Source organism: Pleuronectes platessa, chromosome 19, assembly GCF_947347685.1.
Source record: "Pleuronectes platessa chromosome 19, fPlePla1.1, whole genome shotgun sequence".
NCBI classification, from domain to species: domain Eukaryota; kingdom Metazoa; phylum Chordata; class Actinopteri; order Pleuronectiformes; family Pleuronectidae; genus Pleuronectes; species Pleuronectes platessa.
Genome location: NC_070644.1, coordinates 1,220,936 through 1,244,414, shown reverse-complemented (window position 1 = coordinate 1,244,414; position 23,479 = coordinate 1,220,936). Strand labels below are relative to the sequence as shown.

At 41.7% G+C, this 23,479-nt stretch overlaps 1 protein-coding gene across 2 annotated transcripts in view; it reads left to right on the top strand.

The window, feature by feature from the left end:
• Positions 1-4,133: 4,133 nt before the first annotated feature.
• ajm1 (apical junction component 1 homolog) overlaps positions 4,134-23,479 on the top strand; it is a 34,208-nt gene continuing 14,862 nt past the window's right edge. Inside the window, exon 1 of one of the 2 annotated variants that reach the window (XM_053411869.1) lies at positions 4,134-4,322. The gene's annotated coding sequence lies outside the window, so the exon portion shown is untranslated. Of the gene's footprint in view, positions 4,323-9,751; positions 9,885-23,479 lie in introns of those variants that run through there. The other variant, XM_053411868.1, reaches the window with a different exon arrangement.

Sequence of the window (23,479 nt, the reverse complement as noted above, 5' to 3'; positions counted from 1 at the left end):
CGAAGTCAAGCATGGAGATGGAAACATTAGGCTTTGGGGGTGTTTCTCTGCTAAGGGGACAGGACGACCTCACCGCATCGAGAGGAGGATCGACAGGGCCAAGTACCGTGAAATCTTAGGCGACAACCTTCTTCCCTCAGCCAGGACATTGAAAATGGTCGTGGATGTGAATGACCCAAAACGTATGGCCAAGGGAACAAAGGAGTGGCTCAAGACGACGCACATCAAGGTCAGGAAGGGGCCTAGCCAGTCTTCGGACCTTAATCCCATAGAAAATCTGTGGAGGGAGCTGAAGCTTCAAATTGCCAAGCGACAGCCTTGAAACCTTAAGGATTTGAAGAGTATCTGCAAATAGGAGTGGACCAAAATCTCTCCTGAGATGTGTGCAAACCTGGTGAGCAACTACAAGAAACATCTGACCTCTATGCTTGCCAACAACGGTTCTCCACCAAGTACCAAGTCAGGTTTTGCTAGGGGATCAAATACTTATTTCACACAATCAAATGCATATAAATTTATAACTTTTATATGATGTGACTTTCTGGATATTTTTTTTATATTCTGTATCTTACAATAAACTTACCATTACAATTATAGACTGTTCATTTCTTAGTCAGTGGGCAAACTTACAAAATCGTCAACGGATCCAATACTTATTTCCTTCACTGTAGCTCTTTTCTAGCTCTTGATGACCACTCAAAACACTTTACAGTACAGTTTACCATTCACACACACATTCATTCTGTGCATCTATTGACAGCACTTTTTTGTTTTATGAGGGGCAATTGGGGGTTCAGTACCTTGCCCAGAGACACTTCGGCATGCATATGGGGAAACTGGGGATCGAACTGCCGACATTTGGTAGCTCTACCCCAGAGCCACAGCCGTCCTCCAGCTGGTCCAAAATGCTAGAAGGAGAGATCATATTGCTCCTGTCTTAGCTTCTCTGCATTGGCTCCCTGTAAAATTCAGAATAGAATTCAAGATCCTGCTCCTCACATATGAAGGCCTTAACAATTATGCCCATTCACATATCAAAGAGCTCATAACCCCCTATTATCCAAATAGATCACTTCGCTCCCAAAACACAGCCTCTCCTGTGGTTCCTACAATCTGTAAGAGTAGTAGCTACCAGGCTACTCTCCTGTGGAACCAGCTCCCACTCTGGGTTCAGGAGTCAGACACCATCTCTACATTTAAGGTAAACTTAAACAATTATTTTTGATAAAGCCTATAGTTAGGGCTGGATCAGTTGAGTCCTGAACCACCACTTAGTTATGCTGCTATAGATCTAGAATGCTGGGGAAACTCTCATCATCCATTGAGCCCTCTTACCCTTCTCTCTGTCTCGCCCCTCTTTTCCACCCATCTCTCCTCTCTTCCCCATTTTTCCCTGGTCACCCCGACCGGTCGAGGCAGATGGCTGTCCACATTGAGTTTGGCTCTGCTAGAGGTTTCTTCAAGTTAACGAGGGAGTTTTTTCTCTCCACAATGCTGCTCATTTGTCGCAACAGCTGGGTTTCTCTATAATTTTTAAGGTCTTGACATTCTATGTAAAGTGCCTTGAACAAATGTATATTATGATTTGGCGCTATACAGATAAAATTGATTGGCTTCGCTGTATATATGCAGACTATGATTGTGAGGTGTTGATCATTTGACCAATTTATAAAAAAATGTATTGAAGTTGCAGTGTGTATAATTTGGTGACATCTCGTGGTGAAGTTGCATGTTGCAGCTGAATACCCCTAACCTCACGCTTCCCTTCCAAGCATGAGAGAGAAACTGTGGTAACCTTCAGTTTTCATAAAAACTCAAAGGGTGTTTATTTTGTCCAGTCTGGGCTACTACAAGAAACGTGGCGGCCACCATAGAGAGGATCCCCCCCCCCCCCCCCCCCCCCATGTAATTATAAAGTATGTCAATATAAAAGGGTACATAAACCAACAATTTGTATAATTTAGATGAAACACATGAGTGAAAACATCACTATGATTATTTTATATTAAGTATCTGTAAATGGATCCCTTTCATCTAAATGTACACACTGGACCTTTAAATTATAAATTACAACCCACAATCCTGTGGTAAAACCACCTTTTTACATTTAGCATTTTCCAAATCAGAGATTTTTAAAGACTTTCAAACGGTACAGTTTTAATTATTTACAATAATTGTGGTGGCCAGGGCTCTTACAAGTACTACTACTACTATTTTGAGAAAAATATGTTGATTAGACTATGCTCCATTTGCTATATTGTTCTTGTGCCTTTTTGTACAGACTATATAATTTAGATTTTTTCATGCAGGACTTTTAGCTCAATTCTAATGGAGCATATTTTACATTGCTGTAAAAAAGATGAGGGTCCTGTGTGATTGTCGTTACATTCCAACGGAAAGAAGATTGACGGGAGATATTCTGTTTCCTCTTGGTGTATTATAGGGACCAGGCACGTGCACAGATAGACCCCTAGTGGTGCTCAAGCACTGGCCCTTTTGCCCTGGATGAGAAGAGTGCCCTCATGCAGCTGAGCACCAAACGGCTGCAGCCACTTCTTCTCTGACCCGCAGCATCAGACAAACAGGTGATGAAGGTGTTTGTGCAATCCCCCGACGTTGTTTGGTGATAAATGAACCACAACATTAGCGCCGCTGAAAACATTACGTCGGAACTGGTCTGACGTTTCCCAAAAAATAAACAAACAAAAAACTCTGTGATTTCAAAGCCTTGACGTTTGTCATGTTTAATGAAGAGAGAGAGGGAGAGAGATGCATGCAGGCGGGCAGGCAGGCGGGCAGGCGGGCAGGCAGGCGGGCGGGCGGGCGTGCAGTTTATTTAAGGGCAGTTTATTTAAGGGCAGTTTTACTGTTCTACAAATTTCACTAGTTTTGTTTCATTTAAAATCGTAATTATTGAAATGAAAGGTAGGTCTTAAGTTGAGCTACATGACAGTCTGGTGAGGTAAATTGTGGTATATTATTAGTGTAATGCTGCTTATGCTTCAACTCTGTCAGAAAACAGTAAAAAAAATTGTATGTACTGTGTTGTCAGCTTTATAGAGATTATGTAAGTCACTCTTGATAATTATGCATAACATTGATTTATCTCATTTACAAAATTTGCAGCATAATGCCAAGAAAAGAGAGACTCCAAAAGCAGAAGGACAGGGAACTGCAGCAAGCAACTCAGGGTAGCAGCTCTCTTTTATCTTGGATCAGGCCATCAACTTGTAAAACAGATGAGGGAGAATCAGTAACCCTACCTGGTCCAGAGGAGCCCATCACATCACTAACCCTAACCCTAACATATTATTTGGTTATTCAATATGGCTTTGTTTTGTCTGTTTTTGCCTGTTATTTATTTATGTATTCAAATTGATCATTTGAGTTAGTTTGTTAACAAAAATAAATATATAAGTTAAAAATATCCTTCTGTGTTTTTATTTATTTTTTATTATTATTTTTAATTTCATAAATAATTTGGGCGATGGGTGCCCTTTTTTGGGGGTTTGAGCACCTGCCCCCCAACATATCTGTGCACGTGCCTGATAGGGACCCTGATAGGCCATGGTCCTAAACCTCACCAGTTAGTTCTGCATCCCAAATTATCAAACTCCTTCTAATGTTGACACTATCTGATGATGCTTGTGCACAATGAGCAATATTTGGTAGTGTAATGGGAAATTCTGTATTTAGATAGGTTTAATGAAAGAACAGATTAGTATATAGGGAATATTATTCTGTAGTAAGACTTGTAACATGTGGGTTTTTGGGAAGGGAACTAAGATATTTCGTAACTTCCTCTGCTCAGATGTGTATTGCTTCGAGACTCCTGTGCCTGTTGCTAAAACAAAAGATGTCACAGCAGGGGCCAATCATGCAGATGGAGCAGAGGGGCTATGGGTGTTACTGACCAGAAGACGGGGGTCTCTGGGAAACATATGTTCACACTCAAGAGTCTCTCCTTGAGTCTGAGCAGAAGCCACCAGAAGATAATTGATTGCTGTGTCCTGTAATGAGATTCCTATTGCAGTAGGAAATCTGTTCCTCTCAAACAGACTGATGGAAGACAGAGGCTGATGGGAGGAGGGAAGGGGTGGGGGGAGTGTCGCAGACTCGTAGATGTGGATGGTGCAGCGCGGTCGCGCCATCGCTGGAGCAATGGGGAGGTGCACAGGGAGAACCCATGTAGTCTGACCAAAAAGACGGATATTGTAGTTTCAGCTTTCGCACTTGGCCGATGTCGTCATTGGGAAACCACCATTGTGCAGCCTCGCCTCTCAGAAATGGATGAGCACTGGTTTGACTTCCGGACTGATGCGGTAAGAGATCGTCGGGCAAGCGATTTGGTTCCGTCATGCTCTGTGCACGGGGAGGATGCAGGAGATCCAGTTCAAATGATGAATTTTGCCTCCACAACCTGCAAAGGTGGTTTTGCTTTCTGATTGATCTGACATTGCTGCGACGTGCTGTGGAAAAGTGTGTCGTTTGGTTTGTGATATGTTCACGCACGGAGGGATGCGGTGGGTTACCTCTCCCATTCATTACTGCCTAGTGAAGCCATTTCCTCACTGGCTGTTGGACTAATCTGCTCACGGGCTCGAAAACTGGCATCATCCTGGTCAGGATCGTGGCTCCAGGCAGCAGCTCTGTCTGCAGCAGCAGCAGCAGCTCTCCGCGGACACATCGCTCGGTTTGTTAGCTCAGCGAGTCAATGCGACGTTTGTTCGGTCTTGATACTTCGATTCGCGACCCATGTTCATTTCCCTTTATGCAGGTCACTGCAAACCCTGCACTGTTACTGATATCGTGTGGGTTGTTGTGTTTTTGTCAAGATTAAACCAGCATATTGATGCTTCACATCTATATAATGGGAACTGATAGGTTTCCTATTAACGCATTTTGTATAAATAAGCAAGCTTTGTGCTAGCCTGTGAGCGTTGCCATGCACACTGCGACAAGCAAGACGTGGTTGCCTCGGACGGCTTTTTGATCCCATATTATATTATATATTATAACTAATCACACAAGGATGCAATCCTAGAAGTGGAAGATATCAAGACAGACAATTGTATGAAATGTGTCAGCTGTAACATTTTCCAACGAAATAAATCTAATAATCTTGTGCTATGGTGATATCAGCTGATGACGTCAGAGGTTAGTGTAATACCGTGAACGTGCATTGTAGAAGTTCAACCCATAGTCGAAGTGTAATCCTAATCTAGAGACAAACCTCCCAGACGCTTTTTGACAATTGAAAGTGCATCTGTGGCTCTCTCCCATACATTTTGATAGCATGGTCTTGACATTGGACTGTTATTAACATACATGCTAAGCAAGTCTTGATGACCTTCATTTCACATTACATGTTTGCCATTAACCCATTCACACACACATTCATACAGTGCATTTATGCATCTATGAACACTTTGGCACACAGGGATCGATCGACCTACTCTATCCCCGAGCCACAGCTACCCGTAGGTGGTATTTGTTATCAAGTAAAAGTTCTCCTCAAAATGATATTATGACTTGTTGCTTGGGATTGTCCACCATGTTGCAACGGATATATCAGATCATAAAGAAGCAATTGCTTCTTTAAGATCTGATATGGGTTGGTGTGCTCAGATAATCGGTTGGTGTGTTCAAATAATCTGTTTCAGCCACTGGCAGTGTGACACTGATCTATGCTACTATGTGTTGCTGATGTGTGAATCTGAATCTGCAGCAGAATATTGTAACACATTATTGGGCATATCAGGATTTCTTAGCTGCTTTCCTGATGCCCCTTTCAGAGAGAGACAACGCTCAGTAAAAGCAATACATAAGTAAAGACACAATATAGACACAAGGACATTTTATTTAGTTTGAATAACATACAATATAAACAGAACCAGTTGACCAGGTTTTCACATAAATGACACTGACAATGCACAGATACAATTATTATTGCACCCTTAGATTAGTTTATAACCGAGGTAAGATAGATATAGTAGTATATGATAGTAAAGATGTGTGGTTCAGACACTTTGAGTGTATCAGTCTGTCATTGAAGGAGCTTCCCAGTGACTTGTTGGTGTCCTGCAGGGGGTGGGACTGGTTTTCCATAAGACATGATTGATAAGCTGTAATTTAATTCTTTCCCACCACTTACACTGGGTCAAGGTAGTATCCTAGGACTGAGATGGCCTTCCTAAATACTCAATCAATCAATCAAATTGTATTTGTATAGCCCATATTCACAAATCACAGTTTGTTTCATATAGGCAGGGTTCGTACGGTCATGGAAAACCTGGAAAAGTCATGGAATTTTCAAATGTGTTTTTCCAGGCCTGGAAAAGTCATGGAAAAAAATAATCTCCCAAAAGTTTTGGAAAAGTTATGGAATTTTGTTATATTAATATTTTCATGTTGTTCATTTTAGGGATGGGCATAATTAATAGACGATGAGTTTCGTCGATGACATTATTTGTTCATGGATGAAAACTATTGCATGTTCGCTATGTGGCAGGACGTCAGAATATCCGAGTTGCCTTGAACGCAGCACAGCGAGGATGTTAGCATTTGGAGAAAGTATCCCGGAGCTAACCTGCGCTGCTCGGCTTCATGTCCGCACACGGACCGTCAGTCCACCTGGAGGGGAACCCGGACAGACCCGGGTCTGTGTCAGGGGTTCCGGGAGTTCGGGCGTGACAATAACTTGACTGAGTGGGCGAGAACCGTCACATTCAGCTAGCTCCAAACGGGGCTTAGTTTAGAGTACAGCAGCGCATATTTTCAAGTGTTACCAGTGAACAGATCCCGTTTAACTGCCACAAGAGTTGTTCATCTTCGAATAAAGATCTCAATGAGGAAACACGCTTTGTTTTTTCTATTTTCACTGCATTTTAATATAGCCTATAAATAGTGAATATTAATATGAAAATATTAATGATTAATCGAAAATCGATCGTTAATTCTCCCAACGATCGAGTAAGACCATTTAATTGAATGCCCATCCCTAGTTCATTTACGCTGAGTTTTAAATAATTCATATGCTTTTAAAGAAATACGCTAAAATATAAGCAGGCATACTTGGGTTTGTGTAATTTAAAGTATACTGTATGCCTTGGAATTCTCATTGTTAGTTTGAATACTACATTGTCACTTTTTCGTGAATACACCGAGATTTCACAAAATGTTCGGTCATGGAAATTTGGTTTAAAGTCATGGAAATCCACTGGTCAAAATGTGTATGAACCCTGTATAGGGCTAAAGAAGGTGCTGCAACTTCTGCCCTTAACACTCAGCAAGAGTAAGGAAATGCAACACATAAATGTGCAATAGATCCAGCGAGTAGCAGAGCACATCAACAAAATACCAATAATAACAACATAGAGAAGTGTATCAATGTAAAGTATTCTAACATAAGAACATTTCCAGGAGAAATGGAGGGAGCAGTAACGACAGTTTTAATGATAAAGGGGTTGTCAGTAAATGTTGTGAATATGTGAGTTATCAGTTGCCACTGCGATCACAATCCACCTTGTCTGTCCAGTTTCTTCTGGCCTGGTGTTAACGTGCTGCTGCCCCAAAAGGCCACTGAATGCAATTGAACTGAATACAATAGCATTTAGTGATGGCAATTAAAAATTACAGCCAACCTCTCTTTCACAAATCTCACTGTTGTTTTATTCACTGGGACTACTTTATACAGAAAAAATAGTCCCAATACAAACCGATTTTAGTGCGTTTTGTGAACAAAGTATGTTGTTTTTGTGGTGAGCTGTTGTTTTTCATTGAAGCCTTGATGTTGTTGATCGTGATGGTGGTGGCAGCTGATCATGGACTATGATTACAACAAGACTGTTTGATATACAATATGCCTACTCACATATTCCACCATTACTGACCATAACTCAATTTAAATTGTAAAAAAGTTCTACAATATACATGTCTTTTTTTATAGTGCTGAAAGTCTATCGTGCAGAGTGAAGTTAGTACACGTTTTATTTCATTCTAACTGGGTAATCTTCAATGAAGATTTTACATTCAATGTTTTTCATAAAATTAGGAATTTTTACACATTTCAGAATAAAAGCTCTCTTATCTTGATATAAAACAACTCAGTAACAAAACAGCTGTTATGCTATGAATTTGAAAGCATACTTCCCACTAGGAAGCAAATCAATTATTGGTCTTGCCAAGATCAGCACCTCTACTCTGTGTCTGTGTTCATTATGGTGAAATGAAAATAATCAAATTATCCAAATGAGCTGGCTGTGATTTTGACCTGCAGTTTGGACAGGATGGTGTAGAGACCAGGGTTGGGCCATATGCTAAAATGATCCAATTGGCCACCTTTAGCAATAATATCGGAACCACAATTGAGTCGACATACCTTTGAAATCCACCTATCTGGCAACCAACGTAAGCACATCGGACGTGACGTCTCTCAGCTACGCACATAGTTCTCGTCTCATTCTTACAGTGCCACCACCTGAAATTGTTGTACAGCAGCCATTAGGACAGAGGATGTCACACCATGTTAAAGCCCTATGAGATAAATTGTGATTTGTGAAAATGGGCTATACAAATAAAATTTGATTGATTCGATTGATTAGCAGCTGATGAATTTAACAATCACAGTCCACCTGGGAACGTTCACAAGTTAATGTACCTCATATCCCACCCTCTTCATGCCCACATCCAACCATAAATGGCCAATGCAAAGCAACTAATGAATATTCAATTATCCTGCTGACCAATGGGTTTCCAAGGTGAGTCATGACAGAATCACGGCATGAAGCGATGAAAGAAGGAGGCGAAACCTTCTGAAACTGAGTTGTTTGTCACTTGGTGAACGATGGCGCCGAGGAAGCCTGCCGTGTCTCGTGCTCTCCCACAGCTCTGCTCTTTTTTCTATCTTGTTGTTATTTATTCTACTTTATTTTGTATTGTGCACTCCGGTAAAGCGAGCCCTATCATCATTATAAACGATAGAGAACAATTTCTGCTCATCGGTTTGACGGTAAAAAAACACTTTTTCACCGCCACCAACAACAAACAAAGGAGACTACCCATGGCGCTGCTTACCTGCAGTACCTGGAACATGGTGGCGACGAAGGAAACAAGGGTCGCAAACACGTTGGACCATGTTTACACTCCCTTCCAGGGTGCGTATAAGGCCTTCCCCCGCCCCCCATTTGGCAAATCGGATCACGTTTCAGTTCTGTTGCTGCCTTCCTATAGGCAGAAACTCAAGCGTGACAGACCGGTGACTTGGACCATTCAGCGGTGGACCGACCAATCAGACTCGGCTCTACAGGACTGCTTCAGCACGACGGAGTGGTGTGTGTTCCAGGATGATGACATCAACACGTACACGGACGCGGTCGTCTGCTACATTAGTAAATGTATCGATGACGTCTTACCCAGGATTTCTGTACGAACATTTCCAAACCAGAAGCCCTGTATTAATGGTGACGTTCATGCTAAACTCAAAGCACGGACTGTTGCCTACATCTCAGGGGATCTGGAGGAATACAGGAAATCCAGGTATGCGCTCCGGAGTGCTATTAGCAGTGCTAAGAGACTCTACAGGGACAAAGTGGAGTCCCATTACAAGGGCTCCAATACTAGGAACATGTGGGCCGGACTGAGAACCATCACATACTACAAAGCTAAGACCAGAAGTGCTGATGTTGTGTCTGCATCTCTCCCAGAGCATCTGAACACTTTTTACGCCCGCTTTGAGAGCAGCCCCCCGGCTGTGTAGATCGAAGAGGCCCAGGAGGACCGCTGCCCCCCCCGTCATATCCAGGGAAGACGTGTGGAGATCTCTTAACCAGATTAACCCACGCAAGGCACCTGGACCTGATGGCATCCCCGGCCGAGCTCTTAAGGTGTGTGCAGATCAGCTGGCAGATGTTTTCACAGACATCTTCAACCTGTCACTGCTCCAGTCTGTAGTTCCTGCATGTTTTAATAAGACCATCATTGTCCCTGTTCCCAAGAAAACTAAAATCCTTTGCCTGAATGACTACCGCCCAGCAGTGGTGTAAAGTAACAGAGTAAAAGTACTTCGTTACAGTACTTAAGTAATTTTTTTGAGGATCTATACTTTCCTTGAGTATTTATATTCATCAGGACTTCTACTTTTACTCCACTACATTTAAAAGAAAAAAGATTTACTTTTACTCCGTTACATTGACATTGAACACCTCGTTACTCGTTACAAATTAAAATCTGAATATAATTGTCAATCTCTCATCATGATATTGGATTATCTGGACTGTGCATGTTTGCACGAGAACGGACGGTGCCTTGCGAGGATTACCTGAGGGCGGGACGGGAGATAAGCCGTCAACCGGACTACCGGGGGGGGGGGGGGGGTAGTCCAGCGCAAGACCCTAATCGTCCGGAGGAAACCTTGTTACGAGTTGTACTTCCTCTAGTTTCCAGTTTGATCGTCTTCTTGGCATTACGCCATGGCCATGACCGACTCTGGAGGGGCCATTCTGAGGACCTCACTAAACCATCCAATTGGGAGTAGCGATGTGTGTACAAAGGGCAGGGATGTGATCAATGCGAGCACATTCCCCATCCATTTATTCCCTTTAGAATTATCCAGGTGCTAATGCAGGAGCTCGTTTCAGTTCAGTCTTTATTATTCGGTCTGAAATTTGTCCTGTTCTTCTCTGTACTAGCACTCTGCAGTTTGTTAACGAAAGAGAAACTATCTTATTTTGTTTGCCTAGAACTTGTTTCCTTTTGCTGAGCTATCATAAGGGGCATTGTGTATCATTCATGCTGCTGATTAGAAAGTGAAAGGTCCAAGTTTAGTGATGTTTACAGTTAACAATTTTTTAATGGTTATACTGTGGTCTATTATTGATCTTAGGAATACTTAAGAGGCCCTTGTTTATTCTGTTGTGTTGGTTCTTTATTGTCCCTAGAAGATCAGATGCACTAGTCCAATACTATTTGAACCTCAGCATCTGGGGTTTGAATGTTTAGAAATATACCTTATATGTATATTTTTGTTATAATTTTTCAGTTAGTTAGAATAGTAAGTTAGTAGAATTATTTTGGGTTGCTTGTGTCTGTATAGGGCTACCATAAAAAACACTTAGCATGTTTAAGTTTGGTACTTGTACTTTTACTTTTGATACTTAAGTACATTTCAACACCAGATACTTTTGATACTTAAGTACATTTAATATGAGCTACTTTAAGACTTTTACTCAAGTCATTTTCTTACGGGTGACTTTTACTATTACCGAAGTCACTTTCAGGTAAGATATCTGTACTTTTACTCAAGTATGGTTTTCAAATACTTTATACACCACTGTCGCCCAGTAGCACTCACTTCCATCATAATGAAGTGTTTTGAGCGGCTGGTCCAACAATTCATTACCTCCTCCCTCCCTGACTCTCTGGACCCTCTTCAGTTCGCCTACAGGCCAAATAGGTCAACTGCAGATGTCATCTCCCTCACCCTCCACACTGCCCTTTCCAACCTGGACCAGAGGGACACATATGTGAGAATGCTGTTCATCGACTACAGTTCAGCATTCAACACCATCGTGCCCCTGAAGCTCGTCACCAAGCTCAGAGACCTTGGGCTCAACATCACCCTCTGTGAGTGGATCCTGAACTTCCTGACGGGCAGACCACAGGCGGTGCGGATCGGCAGCACCAAATCCTCCACCCTGACTCTCAACACCGGTGACCCCCAGGGCTGCGCGCTCAGTCCTCTCCTGTACTCTCTGTTCACGCATGACTGCGTGTTCACCCACAGCCCTAACACTATCGTCAAGTTTGCTGATGACACCACTGTCATAGGCCTGATCACCGGCGACGATGAGAAGGCCTACAGAGAGGAGGTCATCCCCCTGACATCTTGGTGCCAGGACAACAACCTCCATCTCAACGTCAGCAAAACTAAGGAGCTGATCGTGGACTACCATCACGCCCCCCTCTCCATCAACGGGACCACGGTGGAGCGAGTCAGCAGCTTCCTCGGGGTCAACATCAGTGATGACCTGTCCTGGACCCATCACACAGACTCCATCAGGAAGACGGCCAGGCAGCGATTCTTCTTCCTCCGCAGGCTGTGGAAGCTCCACATGGATGAAAGGATTCTCTGCAACTTCTACAGGTGCACCATAGAGAGCATCTTGACTGGCTGCATCACCGCCTGGTATGGCAACTGCACCACCCTGAACCGTAAGACTTTACAGAGGGTGGTGAAGTCTGCCCAGCAAATCACCAGGATGGCGCTACCACCCATGGAGGACCTCTACACCCAGCGGTGCAGGAAGAAGAGCAACCGGATTATTAAAGTCCCCTTTCACACCAGCAATAAACATTTTTGCCTTCTGCCGTCTGGCCGACTGTACCGCAGCATCCGGGCCCGCACCACCAGGCTCAGAGACAGTTTCATCCCCCTGGCCATAAGATTTTTAAACTCCTCCCAACTGCAATAACTCCACTAAATAAGCACAGTGGCATATTTGCACTATTGCACAAAATGGCACTACTGTTTTTTTCTTTCTTAAACTGTATATATATTTAGATATATATTTTATTTCATATTTAAATTTTTTGATATTCTATTTTATACTATTTTATTCAAATTTTGATTTAGTTTTTTTTATTCTTGAGCATTGTTAAAAGAGAGCCTGTGACTCAAGCATTTCATTGCCAGCGACTGCTTAATGTTATCTCTGTGCATTTGATAATAAAACTCTTGAATCTTGGAGATTGATTGATTGATTGATTGAGATGAAGAGCGATTGATTTGGACAGCAGTGAAGTGATTAATAAAAAAAATACGCTGCTGCTGTTGATAATACACTGAGTGAGGACGATACAAAGAATGGAGCCTTAATTTAAAAAATATCTAATTCAAAGGTGGAGGCAAAAAAAGAATCGCTGCCAATGTCAGACTGTGAGGGAACTTGTTATATCACCTTTTTGTATTTTAATCATCCAAAACTGCAGCATTATTAAATTCAGACACAGCTTTGATGTCCTCAATCTATCAAATTTAACAGAATTCTATTTATGAACTTGTGTTTGTACTGGGATTGCTTGGTTCCATCGGTCGATCTAATACTGGACTCAGCTCAGAGATCTAAGATCACAGATCTATAGGATCTATTTCAGCTGATCAGTCATCGCTGAACCCTCGTTTCCTCCTCATCCTTCCATTTGTGTGCATCCGTCACGTGTCACTGCATGTATTTATATATTTAGAGCAATCGGACCGATTATTTCACACATCGGTGGATGCTAACTTCCACTCTGGGAAAGTATTTAGAAAAGAAGTTTGAAAGTGAGATATAATTAAAAACTAATAGTGACTTAAGTTGTTTTATATATTTTTCCAATGAAAGTTCTTATTGAACCGGTCGCACAAGCACAGAGAACGCTGTTGGTTTCAATGTTAATGATGAAGGAGATCAATAATCTGCTTCAGTTCAACACCAACTGCGCACATTCTCCCGTCAAGTTTTTTTTATTTTATAAATCCCAATGCTTGCATGAGAAGTGGCGTACGCAAGTTTCAGGCCCCGTTTTGTGCGTATGCAACGGTTATAAAGAGGCCCCTGATGCTTTGCGTGAAAAGGGTGGCTTGGAAAGGAGTCAAATTCCCGGCCTGAATTATTATCCCAGTCTGCCCCTGCCAATGACACTGTGTTTGTGTGAAGGAAAAGACAGTGAGCGGAATGAGAAAGGGCTGAAGGACTGAATGAATGCTGCTATAATTATTTTACTCATTTAAGAGAGTCAGGATGGGCTGAATTAATGAATATATATATCATATCAATATGATTTCAGTTCGATTACATCCTGGTGTGGGATGACACTGAAGAACAAGTGACTGAAAGAAGTTCTGGAAATGTGCCAAGAAACTCAAACTGAACCTAGAAAAAATGCAACCTAGGACTCGAGGAAATAAAATATCTGGGACACTCTATATCTAAAGATGGACTGAAAATAGACCAAGGTGGAGGGAGTCGAGAACGTGCACACTCCAGAGTGTAGAAAGACCATGGAAAGATTCCTGGGAATTGTAACATATCTTGGGAAATTAATTTGTGTGAGTCTAACCTCTCACTGCCAGTGGATCACCTTTGTCTTTAGGCCCATTTCTAATTGAGCATCTCGGAGTGGCCACTGTCGCTTCCAGCAGTGAGCAACGGCAGCCACAATCTTTTTTCCAACTCCATTGCTCTGTAAATCTTGGGGCTCTTTACACTCCTCTGAAGATAAAGAAAGGTAATTAGTCTCTCTCTCTGTCTCTCACGCACATACACACACACCATCTCTCTTATTTGCCTGAAGAATTCACTTTGTTTCTGTGGTCAGATCAGGGTCAGTGTGTGTCTGTAAGTCACTTGTTGTTTTTTAGCTATCTAATGGACAGACGATGCAGAGTCAGGCTCGATAATGTGTAAGATATTGAGATAACGTCTTTTAGGATTACTGATTAGAGGGACTTAAGTTATTAATGGGAAACATACTTGAGGAATAGTGTTCTCAAAGTGTTTAAAGTGTGCACTTCTTTGACAGCTGCTTTGCATCGTCTTTAATGTTTGGAACATTCAAAGTGATCCCACTTTTTTAAGAAAAGCAAATGTACATGATATGATAAATATCAATGGTATACTGTGAAACTGGGTTAGTCTAACTTGTTGACCCTTTAGCAAGTTGTGCCTGTCAGAAAAAGAAAAAAAAATCCATTCTTCACTATCTTCACTACATTTGCAGAGCTGTTGTCATGAAAATCCTCAAAATAGTGTGCTGTAGTGATCTTGGTGTGAAGGTGGTGCCAATACATGCACTGGACGGATCACTAATCATTCTCAGCTGTCGCAATGGCTTCTCACCCTGTCTTTAGCTTAGCATCAGAAAACAAACTTTTTGACACACATCGATGTCATAAGAGCATCTAAAGAATAAACCATCTTTGAGAAAATATTATTCAACATGCACTTGACTTTCTATATACTGCAGCCAGCTATGGAATGGCCGCTAGAAGAAAAACGAAATACAATAATATACAATGTTGAGCAGCTTTCATTTTGATTTTGAAAACAGGAAAAATTATAAATGATTATAATAATAAATTTTTCTTTGGCTAACTTAGAAAGGGTTAAGGCTAGTTATTAAGTCAAGTACACACACTACTGGTTAATTGCTGAAGGAACCTGAATAATAAAAATGTCTTCTCTTTGCAGTGCCACGGGTCACAGAGCACAAAACATCAAAGCCCATTGAGTGAATTATAATGGAGCTTGCAACCATTCTTAGCATGACGCTAAGCATCACTACCTTTGTTTTGTACACAGTGTACAGTTACTTAGTATGAGCAGGAGAGAGGCATCTAACCTAATTTTGCTTCTAACAAAATAGTGAAAGACGGGTTTTTTGCTCTCCTCACTGACCTTGCTATTTAGTGATCTCTGGGATACATTATGTTACATCCTCCTGCAAGTGTTCCATGGTACACACTACAAAAAGCATAGTATATAATAGACCTCCCTGTAGATATTGAATTATCTAATAAAAGGTCAAATCTAAATTAATGGAAATAATACAGCCGTCTCAAGCATTTGATCACAAGCTCTGAATTGTAAACATTGGAGTTCAAGTACTATCTTTAATTCTTTGCATGGTTTCAATGATCCAGTCAGTAGAAACAATTGAGAGAGTAAAACATTTTGAGTGAACCAGATACTAGGGCTGCTCGATTAATCGAAATTTAATGGTGATTACGATTATTGGGTCAAACGATCTCCAAACTACTATAATCGAGTTGAAACGATTATTTTGCATTTTTTTTCGAAAGAGACGCGAATGCGCAATTCAGTCCTTCCCCCAAAGCATTCAGTGGCCCAGCTGACTGGCTCTCACTCTCAAGCAGCCGTGAAGTGGTGACCGGCGGTATTTTAAAAACAGCGCGAGTGGAAAATGGCAGAGGGAGGGCAGCCCCGTTAGATCGACAAAAAGGGTAGAAAAGTTCTCCTGTATGGGAACACTTCGGATTCAAAAAATCGGACGAGCAACAGCACCAGACAATGTAGCGGCCGCGCCGCGTCCATTCTTCAGCGTGCAGCCGCCTGGCTGTTCACACCGGACCTGCGATTCTCTGCTTTTTGTTGTATGTAACCCGTTCAATGTCGGGGTTCGGGGGTAAATGATGATGGTCCTCATAGCCATCCCCAACCCCTCTCTTTCTCTCTCTGTCTGTGTGCTTGTAGTGGGGGGGCAGATGGGGACATTTTGATTTACCGGAACCGGAAGTAACTGGTACTTCCGGTCCAGTCATTTAAAGAATAAAGCATAGACTTCAGAATAAGGGCACATTAATGATCGTTTGAATAATTGTGATTTCGATATTGTCCAAAATAATCGTGAATATGATTTGTTCCATAATCGAGCAGACCTACCAGATACACACTTACATTTATGGAGGTTAAATACACATCCTTTAAAAAGAAAGCAGTGTATCAAATAAAAATTATGCATTCATCAAACAATGGTTGTTAGTCTAGAAAAAAAGTAGATTTTTATGACTCATTTGAACTGTACTACAGCAGCATTGAAGACTGAATAAATTCAGCGCCTACTAAATATTAATGTAAATAGTCATGTGTAATGATGACATGGTTACAATTTCACTTGATATATTTTATTTGATATAATTTTAAATAATGTTGAGGATTAAGGTAAATCATACACCTCAGTGTAGGTTTTTCAAATCCAAATTATCAGCGATTCTAATTTTGTAGTTTGTGCCTTGATGCATGTAAATAGCAGAGAAATAACCAGACCTTTTATAAAAATTGCTTATTTGAGAACTGGATTTGTCTTTAAAATAGTTATTATTGCAATTCTCTTGTATAGACTCAATTTTCACAGTAGGCAGTTACAATAAAAACAATAGAATAGTTTCTCCCTGTTGTCACAAAATGTCCTAAAACTCAACAACGAAAAACATTGTATTTGGCAGTACAGATTAGCAACTCATTGCTGCCGCTCACCTAAAAGACAACAGATTACACACAAAGGAGCACGTTACCTTAGCGTTTTAGTTGATTCCGACCTAACTTTTAAAGCACACATTAAAGCAATCACAAAATCAGCATTTAATCACCTTAAAGGGACAGCTATCCGAGGAAAGTTAAATTCACTCATTATCTACTCACTACTATTGATGCACTGTTTGAGTCCCAAAAACACTTTTGGAGTTAAATGGGGAAACAGTGTTGAAGCCAAATCGAATACAACTGAAGTAAATGGAACCCCTTCTTCAGATGTAAAAAAACAACCGAAAAAAATGCCTCCATACTGATCTTCATATTGTTCTTCTTCCTCACACACTTGATCTTAGCCAGATACAAATTAATCTATTTAATGAAATTTTACGTTTTCCTTTGATGTTCCTGTACAGCATTTTGATTAATCTATCCCTGTGTACAACAGGTGCTTTATAACTAAAATTGGCTTGATTGAGCAAAACATACTGAGAGAAGAGGAAGAAGAATTAGGGCTCAGGAGAACACCGTAGATGGCGGTAATGCACGTTCACTTCTTTTGCAACCTGTCAATAACCTAAACGTAGAAGAAGACCTGGACATTGGTTGCCACCCACCAATATACTGAACAAAGAAGAAAGAATAAGTAACTTCCTATGCTCCTTGCTCCAATACAGCAGTAGTACATACAATATACAGCTGAAAATAGATATCCCCTCTTTAAAAATCCCAGTATGTCCTGGTTTTCCTTCTGCTTTTGGTTAGTGATGTTTGCAGGGTGGGGACCACATAGAATCAAAATGAAAATTGAGGCAGTATAGACAGCAAAACCTGACATAATATTATAATAATTGTATATTATAGTGAATGTGAGTCGGTGTGTAGTGTGAATGTGTACCTTGGGGGAAGGTTCTGGATGAATGGATTTTCCAGGGTGTTCAGTGCCAGTGGTGCAGTGTTACAGTGCAGAGTTGAGCTTCATAGAAAACACCCTCAATGCACCATAAAAGCCAGTGCTGACTATGCTCAGTGACCATAAGTAACACTGCTACTCTTCCACTGGAGCAGTTGTATCCCTTACCCCCCATAGTCATTCACTATATATGAATGGAGATACCAGTTTGATGCAGTAATCAGTTCTTAATACTCTGTGTTACTGATTTAAGTGTGTCATTGATGTCACAGGAACACCATCTGAAAGGTCGGCAGACCAGAATGTGAAGCTAGAGTAACACTCACTTCAAGTAACCAAGTACATTTTCTATCTCAAGCCATCCTACAAAAAGGCCTTTTTTATTTTTTAACATATACTGTAGGATAGGTTATAAACCCCATGTTGTTAGTGGAAGGGACATCAAAGACCAAACTAGAAAGTTTAAATATGCGTCAAATATTTCTACACCTTTTCTTGCTGTAATTACTGATTGTTACAAAACAGACAGAAAGTGAAGATTCTTTGTTATTGCTAATGTGTTGTGCATCTATGTAGTGTAATTGTCTATGTGCAGGAGATCTCTATTTATTTGCAGCATGTTTATTCATTCAGTTGTGAGTATTTGCAGCACATATGTTGTCAAATTGATGAAAATATCTAAACACGTCTTGCGTTTTCTGAAGCTGAAGGGCATTGACCTCTCTGGGCCACTGTACATGCACCTCAGTGGTGGTTTGTTCTCTAATGAGCACATTTTTACGTATTATAGTTATGGAAAAATATGTTCATGTTGTGCATTAACACTGGTATATGACCACCCACTTTGACACGGGTCAGTGGGTGGGCTATACTAGTGTAGTGTCTATCAGGCATCTCTTAAAGGGCCCATATTGTGTAAAATACATTTTCTGGGCTTTTAATATCCGTAATTACTTGAAGGGGGTCAGTAAGGACCCTCAAATTATGAAAAGCGTCGGTCCGCGGACTTTTTCACTCAGTCCATTGTAAATGGTGTTGTATTTATATAGCGCTTTTCTAGTCTTGATGACACTCAAAGGTCTTTACAGCAGTGGTCCCAACCCCCGGGCCATGGGTCATTTGGTACCGGGCCGCACAGAAAGAATATACAACTTACAATATTTCCGTTTTATTTATTATCTGATTCTGAATGCATTTTATTTTGAAAAATGAACGGATCCTCTCCGTTATGACTCGTGCTTTACGCATGTCAAGATGCTTGTCTCGGTCACGTAACTTTTTCGCTAAACACAAACCCACATGGTATTTGTCGGACCCATTTGTCAACAAACCAGGTGAATCCAGCATGTCTGTGCAAGAAGATCAGCTGCTGGAGATTGCAAATGACGGTGGCCTTAAAAGTATGTTCGAGAAAACAACTCTGCCGGTGTTCTGGATTAAAGTCACGGCGGAATACCCTGAGATCGGCACAACAGCACTAAAAACTCTGTTGCCATTTCTGACATCATATCTGTGCGAAGCAGGGTTTTCTGCTGTGACGGCAACCAAAACGAAATTACAGAGTAGACTGGACATCAGCAACACACTTCGGGTGTCATTGTCACCCATTAGCCCTAGATGGGACCGCGTTGTCGCAGAGAAACAGGCTTAGGGCTCCCACTGATTTAGCGTTGTGGTTAGTTATATGTTTCATGCACTTTAAGTTTTTTTATTTGTGATTTATTCATTGCTACTAACTGTTGTGTTGTTGGTAGCATGTTACGAGGACGCTGCTAATAAAGTTGCATAAGAATACACATCAGTTTCACATTTATTAGTATTATATTTAGGAATTATCCCAGTGCATCTATTAGCAGCACTTTGTTGTTCTATGAGGGGCAATTTGGGGGTCAGCATCTTGCCCAAGGACACTTCGGCATGCAGATGCCGAAGTGTCCCCTCAGCCACAGCCGCCCATTGTAAGAAATGTGTTATCGAAACGTCTCGTTTCGTACTTTCTATCCATAATACCGACCACCTAGCCTGGATGCCAGACGACCTTAGCCCCGCCCACAACATTTGAGGTCGGGAAGCTCGGTCTGGAGTCGCTCCGTTGGGGAGAAATTATGCCCTAACAGAAACTGTTTGGACCAATCAGATTGTCAGGGCGGGCTTTATACGATGATGGACAGATGATCAACAGTAACGTAATCAACCACGTCATCGAAGTGAGCTTGGGTTGAATTCGTTTTCAACAAACATGCCTGCCGCTGGAGAGCTGAGATGTGTAGATGCTGCCATTGAGTCTGTTTTAGAAGACATCGACAGCGCATTCATTTTGAAAGAGGAACAGAGAACGCGGAGGCGAGAACAAAGCGCCGCGCTAATCCCTATCGCGCCAGCGCTTGGCTGTTCACACTGGATGCTGAAGTGACGCAGAACCGCCGGGCAGCGCTAATAATATCACCCGTTGATCCAGTAGTATTCAAGCATATACTTACTTGTTGCTCCAACATTAAGCAACAGCATCCCAAAATTTGTCATTTTTGGTGTTGTCTTTATACAGCATGTTCCGAGGATCATAAAACTCACTGTACTTCTCCACTTCAATTATTAATTTAATGTCATCCATGTTGAAGAACTCCTCCGCTGTTTGCTCCGTTAAATGTCGGGTGTCGAGGGTAAATAACGTGTTCTCGAATCAAGCCTATGTGGAGAATAGGTAGCCCCCCCTCTCTCTTTTTATCTTCATCACTGCTTGTGTGGCTGTAGTGGATGGGCAGAGGGGGACATTTAATAATGTCATTGGTAAAATTAAAACTCCAGGACAACAGAAGGGGAATTCAAAGTATGGGATGCATATTTGATAATTTATATCATATAAAATATGTCATCAATAACGTTTAGAAATTTTTTTCAGTGTGCTTCCTGTCGCAATACGCTCGCGTCAAGCGCAAGAAATAGACTCAACGCCGAAACGATCGCTAAACGGTGCTAGGCAGCCTTGGCGCGGCGCTTCAGCCTCCGGTGTGACCCGCACAAAGGTTTAACATGGGAGTGGATGGGAGCCAGCTGTTGGCGTCCGGTGTGAACCCGGCGTTAGTAAATAACTCACAATGTGTCGCTTAACATATACGTCACATACTACGTTGCTCTGATTGGTTGTAGGTCTATCCAATTGAGACAAGAGGCAATTTTTTTCTGGTTCGGTTGAAACACACGCCCCATAATCACAGCCCAATGGAGCGGTATCAGACTCACATTCTGACTAGAATTGTGAGTATGACAACGTCAGGCTACCGACCACCCGAACTCCCCACCAAACTCAACACTTGGCATGTTGCTGAGCTAGCAGCTTGTTAGCTACCACAGGCTAACCACAAAAAACAACTCTGAAGAAACACTGCAGCATCGAGGGATGCAAGGAAGAGAATGTGTCTGTGCACATTCCTCCTAAGAATGTTACTGATCGAGACCAGTGGTTACGCTTTATTTTTTCTGACGATCCGTGTCGGTGTGCTCACTATGGAGTAAAGTCTTCGTTAGTCTGTATTGAAACTCCATCGTGAAACTCCATACGGTAACTGGGGACTGTAACTCAGGACGTTACTCCTAAATTGGCCAACTGTCCTCCTAAAACTTGAACAAACTTGAAATTTAAAAATATTTTATCAATATTTAAACATATCAAATTTAAAGCACTTCAACACAAATTGTTAAGCTAAATAATAAATCCACTGTATTGTTTGTTGTTATAATAACCAGTGTTGGCTGCTGTTATACAGATTTAGACTCTTGTATTTATATTCATACTTTAATTTAATATTATTTTAGATCAAACATTAACATAGGGAGAATTCCAGAGAGAAATATGATAAAAATTAACACAACCTCTGCATTAACAAACCAAACAAAGACAATTAAATGTGGACTCTCAAACATAAGATCACTGTCATCGAAGGCTATTTTAGATCACAGACTTAAATAAAAAAATAAAATGATTGTCGCTCAGTGAGACCTACCTGCATCCTGATGAATATGTCAGCCTAAATTAATCTACTCCCCCAGTCATATAAATACACACATTCCCTGAGAATTTGGCTGAGGAGGTGGAGTTGCTGCTATTTTTAACTCCAGTCTATCAATTGATGCTAAATACGGTGGCCCTGAGAGCTCAACGCACTGCAACTTAAGAAAGCACGACGGAGTGGTGCGTGTTCAAGGATGATGACATCAACATGTACATCATCTGCTACATCAGCAAATGCATCGATGACGTCGTACCCAGGATTTCTGTACGAACATTTCCAAACCAAAGCCCTGAATTAATTTTGACGACCATGCTAAACTCAAAGCACGGACTGTTGCCTACATCTCAGGGGATCTGGAGGAATACAGGAAATCCAGGTACGTGTTCCGGAGTGCTATTAGCAGTGCTAAGAGACTCCACAGGGACAAAGTGGAGTCCCATTACAAGGGCTCCAACACAAGGAACATGTAGGCCGGACTGAGAACCATCACAGACTACAAAGCCAAGACCAGCAGTGCTGATGTAGTGTCTGTGGCATAGCGGCTGGGATCAGCTAACGTCGCCGCATCGGAAACCCCCGGATCGCACCGTGTCACCGCCGCTCCCCCTGTCCCTTGTGCCGCATATTATCTCGCTGCTTACCTTGAGCCGGCTACACCGCAGGAAAGTCTCCAATGCTCCAAGTGAGTGAAACGTGAGTGAGCATCACGTTCATTTTTTAATGCCCCCGCCCACTCGCACGGAGACCCACAGTGCGATCAGAGCTCGGAAGAGGGGGCAAAATTGCTCTTTTGATAGTAAAGGTTTCCTACCCCTGCACAATATCGACAATACATTGCCTCACGAACAGGGGCTGGCTTGTTAGCGCGGTTTATTTAGTGTAACAGGAGAAGACGGCATGTCTCTCGCTCAGACCGTTGAGGAGTCATGACGCTCTAAAGACAACATGATATTTGAGATCGTATAAAGCCCAGTGTCTCTCAGAGGGTTAACAGGCTGCATCTGCAGTAATAAAGTTTGTTATTTAATAAAATAAACCAAAAAACGTTTAAAGTTTAGCAAATTTTCCAAGATCACTGACTTTACCAACTCCAAACTGCAGCAGCAACAACAAGCAGATGTGTCCATCACTTTTAGGAGTCCACTTCGGAAGTCCTGGAAACACTTCCGATGTTGTTTTCTGTATTTGCTGCTCATTTCTGTATTTGCAACTAGGATTGGTAATGAATAATCGAATATTAAAATAAAATGTTAAAATCCATCCAGATGGATTTTGCATAGGGAAATATGCATTAATATAGAAAGTCAAGGGTAAGAGAATGAGAGTAAGTTGGATTTAGTCTCAAAGGTCCTTGTGGCCCTCAGCTGTACGTGTGAATGATTCTGTGGCGTTTCAGGTGGTGCATCAGGATGAAGGTCTTCCCGCACTTTCACTCAGGGTTTAGAGCTCATCATAGCACAGAGACAGCCTTGGTTCTAATACTTGGCCCTAAACACCTTAGAGATACATTATCTAACTAGGGCTAC